The 19,983-nt window shown below is 41.0% G+C and overlaps 1 protein-coding gene across 5 annotated transcripts in view; it reads left to right on the forward strand.

Annotated features, from left to right (window-relative positions):
* Mid1 (midline 1) overlaps positions 1-19,983 on the forward strand; it is a 300,223-nt gene that overhangs the window by 212,295 nt on the left and 67,945 nt on the right. The gene's annotated exons all lie outside the window — the stretch shown is intronic.

Genomic DNA, 19,983 nt, shown 5'->3' on the forward strand with positions numbered 1-19,983 from the left:
TGTAGCAAATGTGGGATTTTATAGGACACGTGACCCTTTTCTTCCTTGTGAAAATGATATGCAGCTTATTGGTGAGCAGTCACGTTCTGACAATCTCAGGTTTCAAGAAAGAATTCCTTTGCATGTAGCTTTCTTATTCAATAAGATTATAGGCAAGCCTGTTCAAACTTTTTTGTTTAGCATGAAATTATTAACCTAATACCAGCTTGGGATAGTAATTAATATGACTATATATCAGGTTTTAAAAACCATTCTCCAAATATGGCTAGGAAGCACCAGGGAAGAAATCAAAAGTTGTTCCCAGATGTCTGTTCAACTTAAGGCAATAGGGGAGCTAATTATTACAAAGTCAACTGAGAGAGTTTGAATGAGATACTATGTTCATGAGCTAATTTTAGATCAGAAGCCACTGATTAAAAGGAAAGGAAATATGAATTAAAAGCTCTAAGTAAATATATGCTGAAGTCTTTCCTCTCAGGAAAAACACATACCAAGTGGTTGAGCAAACAAACCGATTCACATGATTCAAAGAATATTATCACTCAGAGAGCATCTCACCTTTAACAAATGGTTCCTATCACTTCTCCTTAGCGCTAATGGGTAGTTGTGTTTACTTGGGTCCGATAGTTTATTTTGTGACAGCGGGATTAATGAGCCACATCTGGGATTCAGCTTTGCTATTTCTTGACCATGCTGGGGGAAGTTGACATGCTAAAATGAATTCCAGCTTCTAAATGTCACTTGGGCAGCAAATACATCACCTGGGTAGCATGCTTCACTTAAAGGGTCCAAAGAATGACTGGCACCAATCCATCCTTAAGCCCTGTAAAGGAAGTTAAGCACAAGGATTTAAGTGACACAGACAAGGGAAAAGGAATGTCAACTAGGTTTTTTGTACATCATACTGCAGTATCAGAAAAAAAAAAGTACCATGAAAGTGAATAAAACCAAAGGGAATGCATGCGTGAATTCTTCAGAAATCGATACAGCTGTCAATTTTTCAAGGCCAAGGTGATCTTTTGTAACCTCCTTCTCTTGTTATGGGGAGGAGGGAGAATGTTCAGGATGATTGAACAGAGATGTTTGATCTCCGTTTTCCAAATGTCAGCATGTCAGATCTTTTCTTCCTTGATAAAGTTTGAACTAATACTTTGATTGAATTAATGCTACCATTTAATGATTGTTTGCTGAAACACCGTAATCTCAGTGAAGCTTCATATTCAGCAAATCACAGACTTGATATTTAAATCCACTCATCAAGTTCTGTTTATTACTTGTGTACTGTCACAGCACGGTTTTTAATTATTTACATAGCATCTTCAAATTTGTGAAGAAAGATTGTCGTGCTACTCTAGCTCTTTTGGTGATGAAAATGAAACTCTTCAATCAGCTATCAGCCAGTGGATTATCGGTCATTGGTACCACCGCAGGGAGGGTCTGACAACTAAGCGTGAATGTATTTTATTTTATAATTACAGAAATACGAGCAGTATCCAGTGCACCACAACAGATATACAGCTGTTCAACAAAATATGCTTATGAGCAATTATTTACAGCCATTGAACAAAATGTGCTTATAGGCATTTGAACAAATCTCATATTAGCATAGAATGTTTGTTCTGAAACATGTCACTTACGTTAGTGAAAAAAATCAAGAGTTTATAAGACATTTGGGTGTCTGAGATTTCAGTTATCACAGATTTATGAACATATGTACTTCTCTGTTTTGTTAAAAATCTAAGTATAATATAAATGTTGATATTTGAAGGAAGCAATAGCATACACAAAGGACCCCAACCAACAAAGTGTGGTTTTGTTAATTAGAACTTTAATCTGAAAAAAGTAAATGAATCTTCTCTGTGCACTTATTTTCCAGTAGCTCTGGAATCTCATGGTATAGCTTTATGATGGTGCAGGAACACAAGTTATGGAGAAATTTGAAGATGCTTTCATCACAGTGATGGCTTTGCTTTACTATATGCACCTGGAAGGATCTGGACAGCTTCTACTTGAACATACGTTTGTTCTGTTAGTAAAAGTCCATCAGAGGAAGATGGGTATTACAAATTTGGGTGGATATTTTTTAAGTCATATCAGGTATCCATATAAAAGATGTTTGTTTATGTAAAGCAATGGAATATAATTCTGTACATTATAATCTTTTCCTTAAACGTAGAAGAGGACATTAAAAATTCCAACAATTAGAACTCACGCAAATAAAATCTTCTACATTACTTGAACTATTGTCATGTCAGTAATCTAAGGCTTTTAGAGACTATGCACTGAGAAGTCCTCATGAAATATTGAAATAAGAAGAAAATTAAACTTGCATTTCCGGAACTCTTATTGTAAGATAATAAGAGAAAAGCCTTCTTGCCAAATGTAAGGTCTGTAAATGGAGCATATCATAGTACAGACCCTTTTAAATAAAATTTTAATTGAATTTTAAGAAGACTCTCAGCCTTCCAAATTTGGATTGACTTGTGAACCATATAACTAACATACAGGAGAATTTAATATAATAGGTTCCAGAGTTTTCAAGTAGTTACAATGAAGTAATTCCTCTTGTTCTGTTCCAATATACCACATTGGAGCTCTTGTTTTTTTCCCTCTGGTTACACCTATAACAATAGAGCAATTGAGAAAAATTGACCTTTCCCTGCCCTTCAGTTATGGCTTTCCCTCTTCAAATGAGCCGCAACTGTAGGTCTAACTGTAGTTAAAGGCAGCCAGTGGATCAGCCCTTTATAATTTTAAATAGTTTGACCAAAAGTTCCAGTTCAAGTTTGCTCATCCTCACGTAGCGCTTGTCATCTGGAGGTGAAGATAGGAGACTTTATTCTTAGGTTTACTTTGTAGATTGTAAGGTTTTCTGTTTCGGAAAGTCTTTTCCAGTTATTGTTGCAAATGGACACTGAGTTCAACTTCTTTCCTTTATTCTGTAGAATTTCTGGGATATGGTTCTTTGAAAATGGTAGGTTGCTGGGAAGGTGGTTCCGAGGTAGAGTGCTTGCCTTGCATGCCTGAGGCCCTGGGTTCGATTCCTCAGCACCACATAAGCAAAAAAAAAAAAAAAAAGAAAGAAAAAAGCCTGAAAATGGTAGATGTTTGACGCATGCACATATGTATGATACACATGCATATGCATACACATCTATGTATATGTATGTATATATCTTTTTGCTTATTTTAATATTATCCTGAATTTCTTTACTTTCAGCTTGAATCCACATTATATGGGAGCAAATTTAAGTAGTTGGTGTTTCCTTTAGAAGTACTTCATTCTATAGGCAAGAGATAGCAACAGACAGCAATATTAACTATTATTTCCATTGCCTTAGTCATCCCTTGAACATTTGCTAGATGACCGCAAGTCAGTTTTGGACATGGTAGATATCTTTTGTGAGACTTTTTTGAAGTTCCAAATATGTGTATTTTTAAACCTGTTTTTAACTTGTTGACTTTCAATTTAAATGCATATTGCTATATAATAGCAATATGCAAGTCTTATGGAAGAAGTATTACTTATCAGATATTAAAATAAGATTGTGTATTGTATCTTCAAATTTGCCATAGGCTTGCTAATTGTTTTTTTTTCATAAATTTTTTATTGTGAAAATACTGTACAGAGGGGTTACAGTTACATTAGCAAGGTAAGGAGTACATTTCTTATCAAGCATTGTTGCCTCCTTCTTTGTTTTTCCCCTAACATCCCTTCCCTCCCACTTCCAATTACACTCCCCTCCCTTGGCTAATTGTTTTATTCTACTTATTTAGCTAGCGACTAGGAGAGGTACAGTAAATCCTTCCATTCAGAATAAAATTTTCAAGTTCTTGTCATCACAGTATTTTTATTTTTTTGTTTTAGGACTTGTAGAACTGTTTTTAGGAATGTACAAGTTTATACAGGTATTTTGAGATGTCATTGAAAAGGAATATATGTTTAGGGAGTGAAGGTAATATGAACAGAAACAGTCACTGCCTACACAGAGAATTTCATTCCCTAGTAGGGAATTCTAATAGCTCATATGTTCACTGTTGGTGGAACAAGAGGCATTGTGTTCAAATCAGTGACAGTGACCCCTGCCATTAGGGTCTAGGAGGTTTCTAGAAAAGAGATATTTCACCTAACATTTTTCCAAGGCTTATATTAGAAAACAATGCCCAGCTTACTAAATGTCTATAGCATCCCCTTTACCAGTCATCCAGTTTTGCTTTTAAGCACCCTTGTATAACCCTGTGTAGTTTTCCAAGATGGCTCACAAGAATTCGAAAGTAGATTTTCACGGGAAGTACAGCTATGCGCTAGGATGTTGCACCATGGACCATGTGAATAAGTGAGAGCTGGTCTCCTAAATGGTTGAGCTATAGGGAGTCTCACCTGGTCCAGTGACTCCTTCAAAATGTAACTCTGTGTGCTTATTTTGTGACATTGCTTTCATCTGGAATGCCTATGTTTACAAACATTCCTATGTGATGATAAGATTTTCAGATATTTGATAATATAGTAATTTTTATTTTTGTAGTTTAGTCGAAAAACGTTTCAGACAAGAATGAAAAGAAAGCATCTCCAGAATATGCTTAATGCTAAGTTCAAGGCCATTGCCTTGAAGGCCTCCTCCTCCTCCTCCTCCTCTTCCTCCTCCTCCTCCTCCTCGTCCCCCTCCCCATCTGTTTCCCCATGAGAGCTTCTCCCCTTATCCCCTGCGCAGGGGATTGCATTATTGCCTGACAATATATTGTGATTGGAATCAGGTTTTTTTCTTTTTTTTGGTCAAGCTCAGGGAGTTCTGGAAAATGCACAGACAAGTACGCAAGGTACCTCTCAGTTATGGGGCTGTGTAAACAATTGCTTCATGTTCTTGTGCTACATTTTATACTCCATAAAACAGAGCTAATAATATTCTATTCTTACTTTCACAAAGCACAAGAGAACAAAATACAGTGTTTCATGTGAACCCTTAGCACTGTGTCTGGCCCAGAGGAAGCCTGTGAAATATGTCGGAGCTACTGTTGGAAACCAGCAGACAGAATGTGTATGCTTATGGGTAATGGTTGCGGGTGTGGACTTTGGCAGGGGACTGGCTGCCACATATTTTTTGTAGTCACTGCTTGCCCTATTTGCTTGTGAGATAAGACTCCCTGTTGTTACTTTAATGTTCTTTGCACTTTTATTTCGAAAGGACCTGGCCAAGGGCAGAAGCATGCTGGTGAATAAGCACTTGTTGACGGGCGTGTTCAGGGTGGATGCATTAGACAAGTGCTCTGGGATTCAGAGGAGGAAGGGTTGGCTCTTGTTTTGAGTAGACAATAAACTTCACTTCAGGGTGGTGGAATTTAAGCTCCTCTGACAGATCGGTGGATTAGGCATCAGGGAAGCAAAGTTAGGTGTTCCACACACGCACAAGGCCAGCAGAGACCTGTCTGGCAGCAACAGGCAAGACAGCCTGGGCCTCTGGACAATGCTGGCTACAAGGTGTGGCGCTGACTGAGGGGCCAAGAGGAATAATGTTGGAAGACTTGCCTTAAGGGGGCGATTTTGAAAAGTTTTGAGTGCTAGTTGAGGGGTTAGATGTTTTTACTCTTCTCTGTATGGTAGCAGTGAAGTCATTAATTTTCTTTTTGAGAGAGTGGCTGATGCAGTCTATACTTTCTGTTAGATCAAAGGAGGATATTAGAATGGCTAGGTTACTGTTTTTACAGAGGAAAGAAAAGAAGGAAATGCCATCACAGGATTTGAAATCTCAATGGTGGTCTCTTGATTGGCAAAGAAGTTGCATCGTAAGTCAGTCCCCACTACCCCATCCACCAAAGCTTAAAAAGGACAGTCAAAGTCTTGTCCTTGAACACTAAGAAGACATACGATATAGCTGGGTGCCTGGGGCTCACCTGTACTCTGAGCCACTCAAGAGATCTGGAGGATCACAGTTCAAAGCCAATCCAGCAGAAAAATCTGGAAAAATCTGGAAGACCTCATATCCAGTTAATGAGCAAAAATGCCAGAGTGAAGGCATAGCTCAAATGGTAGAGCACCAGATATGAGCAAGCAAGCCAAGCACCGTGCAAGGCCCTGAGTTCAAGCCCTGGTATCTGCATAAAAAACAAAGAGGGGGTAGGGAGGGTGGGAAGGAAGGAGGAAGGAAGAAGGGGGGAAGGAAGGAAGAGAATGGGAAGGCGGGAGAGAGGAAGAGAAAAAAGGAGAAAGAGGAGGTACTGCTTCTGATTGGCTCCTGGATCCAGGTGTAAGCACAATTCTTTCTTTCCATGTGTTCCTGTCACAGCAGACCTAGTGATGGCGATGTGTGTGTGTTTCTTCTGGCTGTTGACTCACCCTAAGGAGAGTGCTGTTCCAACATCTGTTTGCCTACTGCAGACTGTGGTGACATTTTAGAGCATCTTGGGGCTCATGTTTTTCCATCTCTACTTCCTAGTTGCAGAAATTGGGGAGGAGAGTAGTAAACACTTGCCCCAAATTACCTAGATAACCAGTCACGTCCTTGTGGCCTGATTTGTTCTGCTTTTCCAGACTAACAGATAAAATACAGGTAACATCCCCTTCAAGTGGTTCAGTTACTTTGGGGGGGCTCTTGAGATTTTTGGCAATCCATGCAGTAGCTTTACAGTTGTTTAAAACCAGCCCCTTAGTCTGGTGGAAGTCCACCATCATGAGTGTACAATGACGTCTTCGAAATTACTGAGGAAATGTAGCTTTAGAATGATGCCTTGCCTCTTAGGCCATCAAAAATAATTTTCTCCATGCTAGCATTCTCTGTCATTGTGCCTACATAGATGGAGTTAGGTTAAAAGTCAGCTTGAAAGTTTAGAGCTCACACCCACATAGCCTTAGGAGCACCACAGAGGGACAAGTTAGGAGAATCCTGCCAGTTTCTATATCGTTGTAGGGTTTAGCTGGAAGCATGGCTCAAATGATAGCGCGGCTCCCCCCAGGTAATTTGATTTAAGGATGCAAAGTGAGGAAACCTGTCGGGAATATCTGTTTGTTCAGGGCGTTTGAATTTCATCTGAAAAGTTTTGAAACAACCAAATTCCTCTAGACCAGTTACAGTCTTAAAGCTCGTTAGGATTTGCTGAAATTATAGTGTCATTTTTCAGCTGTGATGATCAAACTTCTCTTCCTGATATCATTGACATCATAAATTCATGTATTCCCAGGAGCCTGGTAAAAGTTTTACACTGACTATATGTAAATAATCGAGTGAACATGAATGCCTTGAGACAATGAACCTGGCTACAGATTAGCTTTAGCTGCAGTATGTGATGTAAGCATGCTGGGAAAATCGGATCACAACTGCATTTGCAAAATCTACTTGAAATGGATTCACTTTCTGATCTGGACTTTTCGGCGTGGTGCTTTTCAGGTCTTTGCACGTCTATGAGGTATGGCTCTTTAAACTAACAGTAGAAAACACATTTTATAATTCTCATCAAAAAAGAAAAAGAAAATGCCTGTAAAGGGCTGAGTCTAGAGATTGGCACATAGTAAGCATTGGATGAACATGAGGTATTATTTTATCTGCACTTTACAGTTATAATAAAGGCTTCATGGGTGTAATCCAATCGTGGATTTCTTGACAGTATCGTAAATTACTCAGGGTTCATTTGTGTTTCTGGTTCACATGGGAAACTGAACAACCCTCAAGGGAACTACATGGTGTTAATATCTGGAAATTGTCTAATTCCAAAAGCTGAGTGGAAACTTTGATTTTTTTCTGTCTTCTAAACTAAGTAGTAAAATGGACTTTTTAAAGCTGCAGTGAGTGGTGCAGAAAGGAAGGGCTCTCACAAACAGGTGCTCTTCTGAAGACCATGGGGACAAGCTGGTCTTTCGTGTTACTGATAGACTTGACTGAGTTAATCTGCAGTTGTTTCTCTCAGGGCTAGTGCTCTGCCACTTGAGCCACAGCACCACTTCCAGCTTTTGTTGAGTAGTTTATTGGAGATAAGAGTCTCACAGACTTTCTTGCCCAGGCTGGCTTTGAACAGCTATCTTTAGATCTCAGCCGCCTGAGTTGCTAGGATCACAGGTGCAAGCCAAGGTTTTAGTCTTGAAGTCATATGAAAACCATGAAATCTCTGATTTCTTTTGTGCCTTTGTAAGAGATCTTTTCCCCATTTTACCCAGTCTTTCTTTTTCTACATAAGAAAAGAAACCTTTCTTAATCCACTCAGGAAGATTTTTATGTAGCTACCGTGAAGAGAAACACTGGGAAAACCCTGGGAATGCAAAAACGAATAACAAAGATATGCCACTTCTTTCATGGTCTAGAGCTAAAGATAACATGTAGTAAGAGTGCATTAAAGGGCTATGGAAAGAGTTCCATGGAGCTGATTTCACAAAACCATTTTTAATGTAAGCACTTATCAAAGATCGTTGATGTGGGTGTTGATATCTGGAAATTGCCTAATTCCAGAAGCTGAAGTGAAAACACATTTCAGGGGAAAGCCACAATCAGAGAGGACAAATAGTGACATTCCCATTATTCATTTCTTTGGAATTCCAGGTAAGGGCACATACCAGGGCACTGTTCCATGCGAGAATTCAAGCTGAATGCTTTTTTTTTTTTGTAAATTAAAAGTCTAGTGTTCACAGCTGGCCTGTTGGCTCTTCTCACTCAGAGGTCTCATTTCCTTCCGGAACAGGGCACAGAGGTCAGGTAAATAGCCAAGCTCCAAAGCAGTTGATGTGATTTCCATTCTGAAGGACTGGCCTTTTCTGTTAGGGATTTTTACACACTTGGGGGTTAGGATGAAGATCTTCTCGGGATGGAGAGGGGTTCTGTCCCTCTCCTTCGACCCACTGACAAGGCTGTGCACAGCTCAGTTGTTGTTGGTTGGTCTGATCAGATTTGAAGGTAACCAGAGTGAAAAGGGCAGGATTAAGATGTCCTCTTGGGTGTGGCCTATTGTTTCTGGACGTTCTAGGAGACCTGAGGAGGCTGAATGAATCCCACACTAGGTGCTCAAGGGAAATGAAATTCCTTCTTGCCTCTTGGAATATTCAGGTCTTTTCTCCAAGGAATTGTATTTGCTCTTTTCTTTTAACAAGCCATCCAGAGCTGGGCGCCGGTGGCTACTCAGGAGGCTGAGATCTGAGGATCGCAATTCAAAGCCAGCCCAGGCAGGAAAGTCCGTGAGACTCTTATCTCCAATAAAACCACTAGAAAACCGGAAGTGGTGCTGTGGTTCAAGCAGTAGAGCGCTCGCCTTGAGATGAAGAACGCAGGGACAGCGCCCAAGCCCACAGTTCAAGCCCCATGACTGACCCTCTCCCCCCGCCCCCCCAAAAAAGGCATCCAGAGGCCCGATGCTGATGGCTCACACCTGTAATCCTAGCTACGCAAGAGGCTGAGATCTGAGAATTGGCAGGTCAAAGCCAGCCTGGGCAGGAAAGTCCATGAGACTCTTATCTCCAATAAACTACTCATAAAAAGCTGGAAGTGAGGGGCTGGGAAGGTGGCTCAGTGGTAGAGTGCTTGCCTTGCATGCCTGGGACCTTGGGTTCGATTCCCCAGGACCACATCACCAAAAAGAAAAAAAAAAGCTGGAAGTGGAGCTATGGCTCAAGTCGGTAGAGTGCTAGCTTTGAGCAAAAGAAGCTCAGGGATAGAGCCCAGGCCCTGAGTTCAAGCCCCAACACTGGCAAAAAAGAAAAGAAAAGACAGACTAGGCTTCCCTCACGGGAGCAGTCACTTTCTCTCAAATCTGCACACTAGCTGCAAAGCTTGCAGGAGCTGGGGCTTTATCTTGCAGCTAGAGTGAGTGGTCCCTCTTGCCTTGTGATGGCTTCTTTGACTTTCCCTTCCCTCCTGGGAGGGGAGCAGCGACTTGGACATGGTTGCTGCGTTTCTCAATTACTTTGGTCTCCTGGGATTTTCCCACTCCCTTGCTACACACACCTCTTTCATGGCTCCTGATGTCCCAAAGTTCTGAGCAAGGCAGGCTTTTTCCTCTTGTTCTTGAGAATAATTTCCTGTTACCTGGCTCTTCTCATTTGTGGAGTCAACATAACATGGTGGACAATTTCAATCCACTTTTTAGCCCTTCCTCTGAGATTTATAGTATATTGTATTCCCAGCTACCTCAGAGCAAAGTTAGCTTTCGTTGCCCCTTGAGATAGACTGGCAAAAATCCTTGAGGACAATAAGATAAACTTAATTATACACCTTTAGCCAAACTTGAGAGTGGTGGAGGCTGCCTTTGGCATCCAATGGATTAAAACCAGGATGGCCTAAATAATATAAAGGACAGCCCTCAGAGCAGAGAATCATCTGGCCCTAAGTGTCAATGGAACAGAAGATGGGACCTCATTCGTTGAACCCAAGCATTGGTGCCAACACACAAGAGAAATGGTCAGTTTCCTTCTTGGAGGCATATACTTGTTTGTGTGACTTCAAAAATAAATCAACCTATTTAAGATGTAGAAAGGCCAGAATTTATAGAGACCACCACCACAACTACCACCACCATCTGCAGCCACCCCAAGTGGCAAGCTGGCAGCCTGGAAACCGCCTCAAAGTTCTGAGCAAGGCAGACTTCCCCTCTCCCTCCCCCCGTGCCCTCCCCGCCTCCATGCCCTCAGCCCATCTCTGAGCAGTCTGGGCCTGCACATGCCATCCTTCAGGCTGTTGCAGCAATATTTAAACCTCCAAAGGCTTAGGAAATAGTCTTTAATCCCTTCCCCAAACACGATTTAGAAGCATTTGATATTATCTACCATCCTGCAGACTTCCGAGTGTTTGGCAGCTCATCGCCAGGACAGTCTTTGAGGTGTAGCTGTCTGAGGCAGACCTAGGAGAGCCTGAGGCTTTCTTCCAAGAGGGGAGTCTGGAAGAATGGGCTGGCAGCTGAGATTGTCACCCCAATGGCTTATAATTTGATGTGCTCCAGTTTTAATTGTGATATATTAAAAGTCAATGATTTCCATAGATCAAAAGTGAACTCAATTCATTCGGTTAGTCTAATGTAAATCTTTCAAAGGAATGCTTTGTATTTATATAGCCGTGCATCTTTAGCCTTGCAAATCCAGAGTCTCAACTCCTCTGTTCAGACAGAGACTTGGAAGGGTATAAATCAAATATGAGTCTTCAATGCCAAGGCTGAATTGATTTAGGCATAATCTCCAAGTGTTTGTTTGTTCCTGTTGGCAGATAACCACTTGCTTCACAAGAAGTTCATGTCATGAAAGCATGGAACTTGAAGGGCCTTGGCAATTGTCTAGTTCCCAAATTTCCCAACCTGGCTGCACACAGATTCACCTTGGGCAGGAGCCCAGCCCTGCTATAAAACTAGAACTTCTGCTCTGCAGCTCCATGCGGGGACTTCCCTCAACCACCCCAAAGGATGCCAGTATGTCAACCTGCTGGACCGTCTTCATCCCTGTGTAGCCTCTCAGTTACAAATAGGGAGACTGAGGCCCAGATGAATCCATTAAGGTAGGAGGCAGTAAACACTGTAAAAGGGTCAGCTACTCTTTCTGACTTGGCAGGCCATATGGTTTCTGTCAGAACTGCTCAACTCCACTGCAGCACAAAAGCAGCCCTGGACCATACAGAAACAAATGGTCATGATTATATTCCAATGACACTTTATAAAAACAGGTGGCTGGCCAGATTTGGCCCATTGGCCATCATTTGCCAGCTCCCGGCTTAGTTCTCACAGTTGGTTAGTATAAATCCATATGGTAGACAACAGACATTTGTCTTCAGCAAATGTGCCTTCCACTTCATGAAGTCTGCATGTTGGAGACAGAGTTTGTCGCATACCCAGTTACTGGGGAAGTTCAATAAAGACCTTTTAACCAATACTATTCTTGTACAAGAGATATTTTTTGCAGCCAGAAAGACAGAAAATGAGGCCAGGTGTGGTGGCACATGACTGTCATACCAGCATTTGGAAAGTAGAAGCAGAAGAATTACAAGTTTGAGGTCAACCTGGACTACATAGTGACACTCTTTCTTGAAAAGAAAAGGAGGAAAGAAAAGAAGGGGATGGAAGGAGAGAGGAGGAAAGCAGAAACCTGAGATGATGTGATGAAATCTCCAAAGCAAGAAGGAGGAAAAAGAAAAGAAACATTCTCCTAAGGGAAGTGGAGCTCTGATTTTCTTCTCACTTAGTAAACATAATATTTATAACTTTTTAAATAGTTTATTATTGTGCTGATGACCCAAGGGGGGATATTTTACTCTGATTCTACTGAATATATCTGACACCATCCCCCCATGTAATCTTCATTCCAAAATAGCCTCATAAAAACAGGTTTCCCAAAAAGTTAAAACCCATTGACTCTGCCAGGCGCTGGTGGCTCACAATCATAATCCTAGCTACTCAGGAGGCTAAAATCGAAGGATTGTGATTTGAAGCCCGCTTAGACAGGAAAGTCCAAAGAGACTCTTATCTCCAATTATCTACCAAAAAAGTCAGAAGTGGAGCTGTGTTCTGTGTTATGTGACCCGGTTGAGATTTTGCTGAAATGTTGGAGTTTGGCATTGAATAGAATGAAGCAATTCAGCGAACATTTATTGATCCTTCCCACTGTTTACATGGGAAGACACTAAGATAAGCCCAAAGATACTTGTGTCGTTAAGGAAGTTACAATTTAGTAAGCTTGGCTAGTACACTCAATTCTTGCTTATTTACAAATTTCCTCTGGCATGCACGTTATTACATTCCTTTCTTCTCAGCTCTGAGGGAAGTGGAGGTAGGCGGATTACGGCCCTACGCCATCTTAGGCACAAGTTGAAAGACCCTATTTGAAAAATAAATGAAGCAAAAAGGACTGTAAGGGTGGCTCAAGGGATAGTGCTTGCCTAGCAAGTGCAAGGCCTGAGTTCAAACCGTCATACTGCATTTTATTTTACTTTTCCTTATAAGCTACTATAATAATTGCAGGAAGGAGAGCATTTCGAGCAGCCGAGGTTTAACTTCAACCCACTTTTTTCTTTCTCTTTTTTGTTTAGACCATGTTTCTGACATCACTTCCCATTCCACTTAGGCCTTAAGTTTACTCCCTGCTCCCCTCTTCAAGACTGTATTTCTTACACTGGGCAGACATTGGCAAGTAATGAGCTATAACATTTGTTTAAGGATCCAAGCATTTACTCCAACAGCAAAAATTATCCTATAGAGACATTGTGTATTCTAGCAGTAATGAGCAAATGCTTCTTTTATTTTTATAATTGCTTTTAAAAAACCACATGATTGCCAAAGACAGCATATGCATGGTCAATTTGGATTCATCCCAACCTTTAAAAATTCTGCAAAACACATTAATAGTTGTAATATAGAGATTTGATGGTTGTTTTGTTTTGTTTGAACATACCTTCCCTTTGTACACTGGTAATGTTTAATTTAGGTTAGAATTCTATGAAGGATGTAATTGATAGGTTAACCAGTTTAAATGGCGGCTATTTTGCCAAATTCCATTCTATGCCCTAAGAATGTTGCCCACATTAGATTCTGTAAGTAGAAATAAAACTCCCTAGATCAATTTGACTCAAGTATGGCAAAAATGGCTGCGTAGAAATAAATGAGCTAGAGTCTTGGGAAATCCAGTGAAAATATGTAGCAAAGCATTGTTTATTGAAGCCACACGTCCTTGCGCCCCCGCATTCCTCTAGAAAATATGCTCAGACAATTCACATGTGCAACTCTTGAGTTTTGTGATTTGAACTCCTTTTTGTAATTTCCTTCTACATTTCTAGAAGGCGACTTGAAATTAACATCAAACTGCAAATCTAGACTTACATTGTTTATGCTATACCATACACTGCAAAGAATTTAAAAGTACTGTAGAGGCTGGTGTTGGTGACTCATGCCTATATTCCTACCTACTCTAGAGGCTGAGATCAGAGGATCTCTACTCAAAGCTAGCCTGGAGAGGAAAGTCTGTCAGACTTTTTTCCCCCCAATTAACCAACAAAACGCCAGAGGAGGATCTGAGGCTCAGTGGTAGAGTATAAGCAAAAAAGCTAAAGGACAGCACCTGGACCGGACAACACCTGGACCCTGACTTTTAGCCCCAGTACCAATGCTCGCATGCATGCATACACATGCGCGCACGCACACACGCACATACACACACGCAGCACAACCAAGAGATTGGTTTTTTGTTTTGTTTTATGTTTTATGTTGTGGGATTTTTTTTTTTTTTTGGTACCAGTTCTAGGGCCTGAAGTCAGGGCCTGGGTACTGTCCCTGAGTTTTTTTTGCTCAGAGCTAGTGCTCTACCATTTAAACCACAGCTCCACTTTCAGCTTTTTTTTTTTTTTTTTTTGGTAGTTAAATGAAGATAAAGTCTCGTGGCTTTCCTGCCAGGCTGACTTTGAACCACAATTCTCAGATCTCAGCTTCCTGAGTAGCTAGGATGACAGGCGTAAGTCACCAGTGCCCAGTCTAGAGTTCTCACTTTTATACCCTATTGTGCTTAAGGACCAGAGAAAATACAGTACTTGTCACTTGATAATTTAAACTTCATAGTTTTTGGTCTTCATACATGTAATTAGTTTTCAAAAGAGAGGACAGACTGAAAGCCCACTTCAGAGCACTTGGAAAATCGTTTTCTTCAGATACAAGTTTTAAAGTTTGAGAAATCAGATGTTGAGAAGTTGTAACCACAAACTGCTTGGAGGGTACTATCTATTACCAGCCCCTGAGCCCAGCACTGTCCATCATCCAGAAGCAAAACAGCTTCCTTTGATACTATGCAGCCCCATGAATATTTTCAGGCAAGGAGTAGACAGTAGCCCTTTCTTTTTACTTAGTTCATGTAACAGAGGATTAGGTTTGGGGACAGAGACAGACATACTATTATCAAATTTAGTGACTTCCATGGAATGCCAGAACTTTCCAGAAAGATCTCAAAAATTTTTAAATGCCTATTTCAGAGAGGTGGAAAGACTTGAATACCTGAGAAACATCTGAGAATTTTCTGAGCTCCCTAAATGAATTCTCATCGTTGAAGACTGAGGTTCCAGATTGTTATTAAAGGGCCACCTTTGGTGATGGCCTTCTTGCTTACAGACTCTCTGAGGCATTGTAGAGACATATAAGAGACAGAGAGCGTTAGAGGATTGTAGACTTTGCCAGAAAACCACGCAGACATCCAGGTACAAAGAACAAAGAAAAGGTTTATTGCCAGGAAAGGGGCTGGCAAGACCCCTTCCCACAAGAGAGAAGTGAGAAGAAGCACCGGCTATTGTCTGGGGTGACCTATATAACCTAGAGGTTTAGGAGAGGCTAGAAGGGGCTAGGAGGCAGAGACCCTGGTGTGGACATGAGGGCCAGGGGCTTCATCATGGCGGACTAGGATTGATGGCTGCTGCCCAAATAGTAGATAAGGGGCCCTGCAGCTGCCCAGACCTGAAGGCCACTCTAAGGGGCTCTTGCTCCCTTCCATGGTCGTAGCTGCCCCAGAGAAGTGTCATCCCAGGGTACAGGGGGGCGGGAAGGCTGATTATTTACTGCCTTTACTACATGGGCCTAGTGTTGCCTAGGAAGGGAGTATGCTAGGCTGTGGAGAGGGAAAGGAGTGTGCTAAGCTCTGGGAAGGGAACTCATTGGGCTAACAGCATGCATGTGTGTGTTATTCTCTCTTCCTCTTCTTTTAAAATAATATATATTATTTTGCTGAGAAAAATACAAATTATGATAGAATCAGTACATAAAAATTTGTTTGCAGACTGGAGATACTTTTATTACACATGTTCTCTTCCTCTTCTTTTAAATAAAGACTTTAGGAGTCACTCCTGGGGACACCGCCTTGATGATTTATCTAATTCCAGTTACCTCTAAAGGCCCATTTCTAACTGTCATAATCAGATTACATAATCAGTTTTCATCCTTTTAATACCTCACAGTAGGGGATTCCATTTCAACACATGAATGCTCAGGGGGAACACTCAAACCATACTCCAAGTTGGGTGTGGTAGTTCATTCCTGTAAATCCAACACTTAGGAATCTGGGACAGAAGGATCATAATAAGTTCAAGGCCAGCCTCAGCTACATCTTGACACATTGGCTTAAACAAAAAAGAGCATATCCAAACCACAGTAACACATTGATGAACAGAGGGCCATTCATACTGTTAGCTCTATACAGAACAGTAAGCAAAATACATTCTGCTGTTACTAGGTCAAGTAATCACTGGCCTGGGCCCGCTCTGTTGTCTTAGGAACTAAAAAGTTAATGCAAACACGTTCATTCATGCAAACAACTGGATTCTCCAAAGAATAGGAACTGACCTGTCTTTCAGCCCCTCTCTAATCCCAAAGGTTCCACTAGAGGCAGAATTAAATTCCTTTTGACTCCCTAGCTTAGAATAAGCTCCCAAATGGCTCTTTTCTATACCTAAAGTTTTGTGCAAAACCAAGATACTACTTGGGAACTAGAGACTCAAGAGTGGGACTAATGCTAATTTTTAGGAAGCTTTTAAGATGGAACTCAAGACCATTATAATCATATTTAATTCAGAATCATATTTAAGTGTGTAGCACTTGTGTTTGGCTGATTGTGTTTTGGTAGTAATTGCTTTGAGTTTAGAAACAGCTTTAAGAATCTCAATTTAGCAGGGCATTGCTGGCTCACACCTGTAATCCTAGCTACCCAGGAAGCTGAGATATGAGAATCATGGTTCGAAGCCACCCTAGGCACAAAAGTCTGGGAGACTCTTAGCTCCAATTAATCAGTAAAAAGCAATCAACAAAGCTATAGTTCAAGTAGTAGAACACCAGCCTTGAGCACCAAGTTCAAGACCCAGTGCTGGTGTGCATGTGCATGTGTACGCGCGCACGCACAGACACACACACACGCACGCATGCACAAAAAACCAATTTCAACTCACAGTGAAAGTTTATTTAGCTTTTCTTTATGTAAAATACAATAACACTGCAAAGAAAAATCAGAAGATTAAAATCTAGTGCTAACTTGATTGAAGCAATATTGGAGAGTACAGGTAATGTGAATTCTCTGCTTATTAAAAGATGAGCTTTCTTACAGAAAGATAGATCATTATTAAGACATTTGTCTGATCTAAAGCCAGCAATAACATCTAATGATTTCATTTCTGGATCTTTACTATGTAGAATTAGAAATGGATGAGAAGAGGTGGCTATTATTTTAATAGTATAGTTCCCTTCTAAATTGCTTGTGTTAAATAAAACAACGTTGCATGGGAAGAGAGTGTGTATTTCTTAGTAATGCCCTACAATCCCTTGTCTCACGATTCAATAAATCATCTTACACCTGTCAACACATATAGTCTAAGATTTATTGCATGGTCCATTGTGTAGTGGATAGCTCTCTGGCCACAGAACAATTTCTGAAACTAATTTAATCAATGTTTGTATAATACAGTGAACTGAGGCTTGATGTCTTAAATATGTATTTGATGTCTCCAGAACCATATGATTTAATTCTATTCAATTTTGAAATGGAATTAACATTTGGCTTTCTGTGACTTCTGTTATAGTCAGGAAATCTTCAGTTACATTACTATTAATGCACTCTTTTATTGAGCAAGCCTCAATTTGTATGGCTAGCCCTGTCTCCAGATGCTAGATGCTGTGTGAGGGGGGAGTTCTAGGTGGATGGAAAGACACAACCGAGGGCTCAGAAGGAACAATGGACAGAGCAGTTACTGGCCAATTGCAGAATCCAGTTTCACTGAAGTTGAAGGTTCATTTCACAGTGTGGTGGCAATTATAGCTGGCTGTTACTGGGGAAATTCTAAACCCAGTAGAGTTTTGAGGATTTCTGCATGCCAATTCAGAAATTTGAAAACATGCAATCCTTTAAGAATGGACCAAGTTTGCAGTTTTGAGAATGGAAAGTCTAATAATGCAAGCTTGCTAAGAAGACGACTTGGTTAGTCTTGTGCCAATTTGGTTGGCTCGTCAAAAATGGGGAGAATGGAAAGCAAGATTTGGGGGAAGAAGATTGTTAGGATGGCAACATAGGGAAGAAAATAAAATGCTGATCCAAGTGTGGTGGAACATTCCTGTAGCCGCAGGCACACAGCACACAGGCTGGAAGACCGTGAGTTAGAGGCCAGCCTGTAACTCACAAAAAGAAAGGAAAGGCCCAAAGGGTCATTTTAGATAAACACCCCCCCCCAAAAAAAACTTAGAGAAGTCCAATTCTATGATTATGTTGGGATTTTAATTTAAGGAATAACAATATCCTTTGTCAGGCTGGAAGATGGGAAGATACTTCAAATGGACAAATTTGCAGTTAAGGACGTTGAGGTGTGGGAGGCAGTGGTAGAAGGATAGAAATCCAAGGCCAAAGTGAGACACCATTTGAAAAAAATAAGCCTAAGCAAAAAGGGCTTGTGTGTAGGATTGAATCGTTGGGCCTCTATTCAAACTCTAGTACTACCACAAAAAAATGTTGAGTTTCAAATAAGGCAGCATCAGGTATGAAACTGGGAATGAGAAACAAAAGCTTATTTCAGAATTGAGGTGTAAGGTCAAACTGTGAGCATTAGCCAGGCACTAGTGGCTTCCGCCCATGGTCCTAGCTACCCAGAAGGCTGAGGCCTGAGAATCAAGGTTTGAAGCCAGCCCAGGAATACAAATAGAGGAGACTCTTGTCTCCAGTTAAATTGCAAAAGAGCTGGAAGTATAGTTTAAGAAAGAGGTAGAGCATGAGTGGAAAAGCTGAGCAAAAGCATGAGGCCCAGAGTTCAAGCCTCAGTATTGGCGTGTGTGCACGGGTGCATGTGTGTGTGTGTGTGTGTGTGTGTGTGTGTGTGTGTGTGTGCGCACACAATGTCAGTATTATCAAAATAGAGGTTGAAGCTGTGCAAGGGAGCATGTTTGCTGAAGGGTATAGATAGCTCCTGACACTTCTTTAAAATCAGAATTGGAAGTGAAAGCATGTTCTGGTACAAAACTTGCTTCTACTCAAAATTATTGTCTGATATTTTCCTTCTGTGTGTTTGTACCAGTCCTGAGGCTTAAACCCAGGGCCTGGGCGCTGTCCCTGAGCTTTTTGGCTCAAGGCTAGTGCTCTACCACTCCAGCCACAGCTCCTACTTGCAGCAGCTTTTCTTGTGGCTTCTTGGAGATCATTCTCACACTTTCCTACCTAGGCTGGCTTCGAACCACATCCTCAGCTATTGGCCTCCTGAATAACTAAAATTACAGGTGTCAGCCGCCAGCTCCTGGCATATTGTATGGTTTTAATTAGAGTAGATGTGTTTTATTTAAAAATTTGTTCACTATACTATAAGTAATATTGCATTCAAAGAAAAATCACACATTTAGAAAGATGATTTGAGGAAGGCCAGAAGTGCCTGTTTTCAGAGACAGAGGTCAGAGTCCCTACTTGTAGGCCCAATATATCAGATCTTATTTATACCAGAGTCGAATGGATAAAGTTAATGTTGAAAAACCTAAAAGGAACTTTAGTCAGTACAATGGGGGAAAAGAGGACCAGAAGCTTGCATAATGTTAATTGGGCTTAGCTAAACTGTGATCTGGCTGATCATTCTTTCAGATTTCCCTTCAGAAGGGGCTTGCTGATGATCAGAAAGTCGTTGGTACTCAGAGAATAGTCTGGACTCTTGTGTCAGGCTGGTGATGGGACGGACCTGTTGTTCCTGGGCTCCAAGGTGATCTTTGCAGAGAATAACTTAGAGGAAAGGAGGGGTTACAAGCTGGAGGCAGAGATGCTAAGTATGTATCCTTAGTCCAAGCAACTTCTTAAGTCCTTCTTAGCTCGCCATTTAATTACTGAGCTGTCTCCAATAGCATTCTGTCTCTCCAGAGTGTTCCATCCTACGGTGAGGAACCAAGGTCACAGGCACTGGAAAATCAAATGATAAAAATCACACCAAAATGTCCTGAGAGCAAGATCTAATGTGCTCACTTTCAGCTTTATAAGTCTGAGTCAAGCTGAATTTTGAAGAGGTGAACTGGCTTCAGCCAAGTTGGGGGAGGGATTCATTATTGATTTTTCATCGT

Source organism: Dipodomys merriami, unplaced genomic scaffold, assembly GCF_024711535.1.
Source record: "Dipodomys merriami isolate MVZ:Mamm:240054 unplaced genomic scaffold, mDipMer1.0.p SCAF_3, whole genome shotgun sequence".
In the NCBI taxonomy this organism is placed as follows: domain Eukaryota; kingdom Metazoa; phylum Chordata; class Mammalia; order Rodentia; family Heteromyidae; genus Dipodomys; species Dipodomys merriami.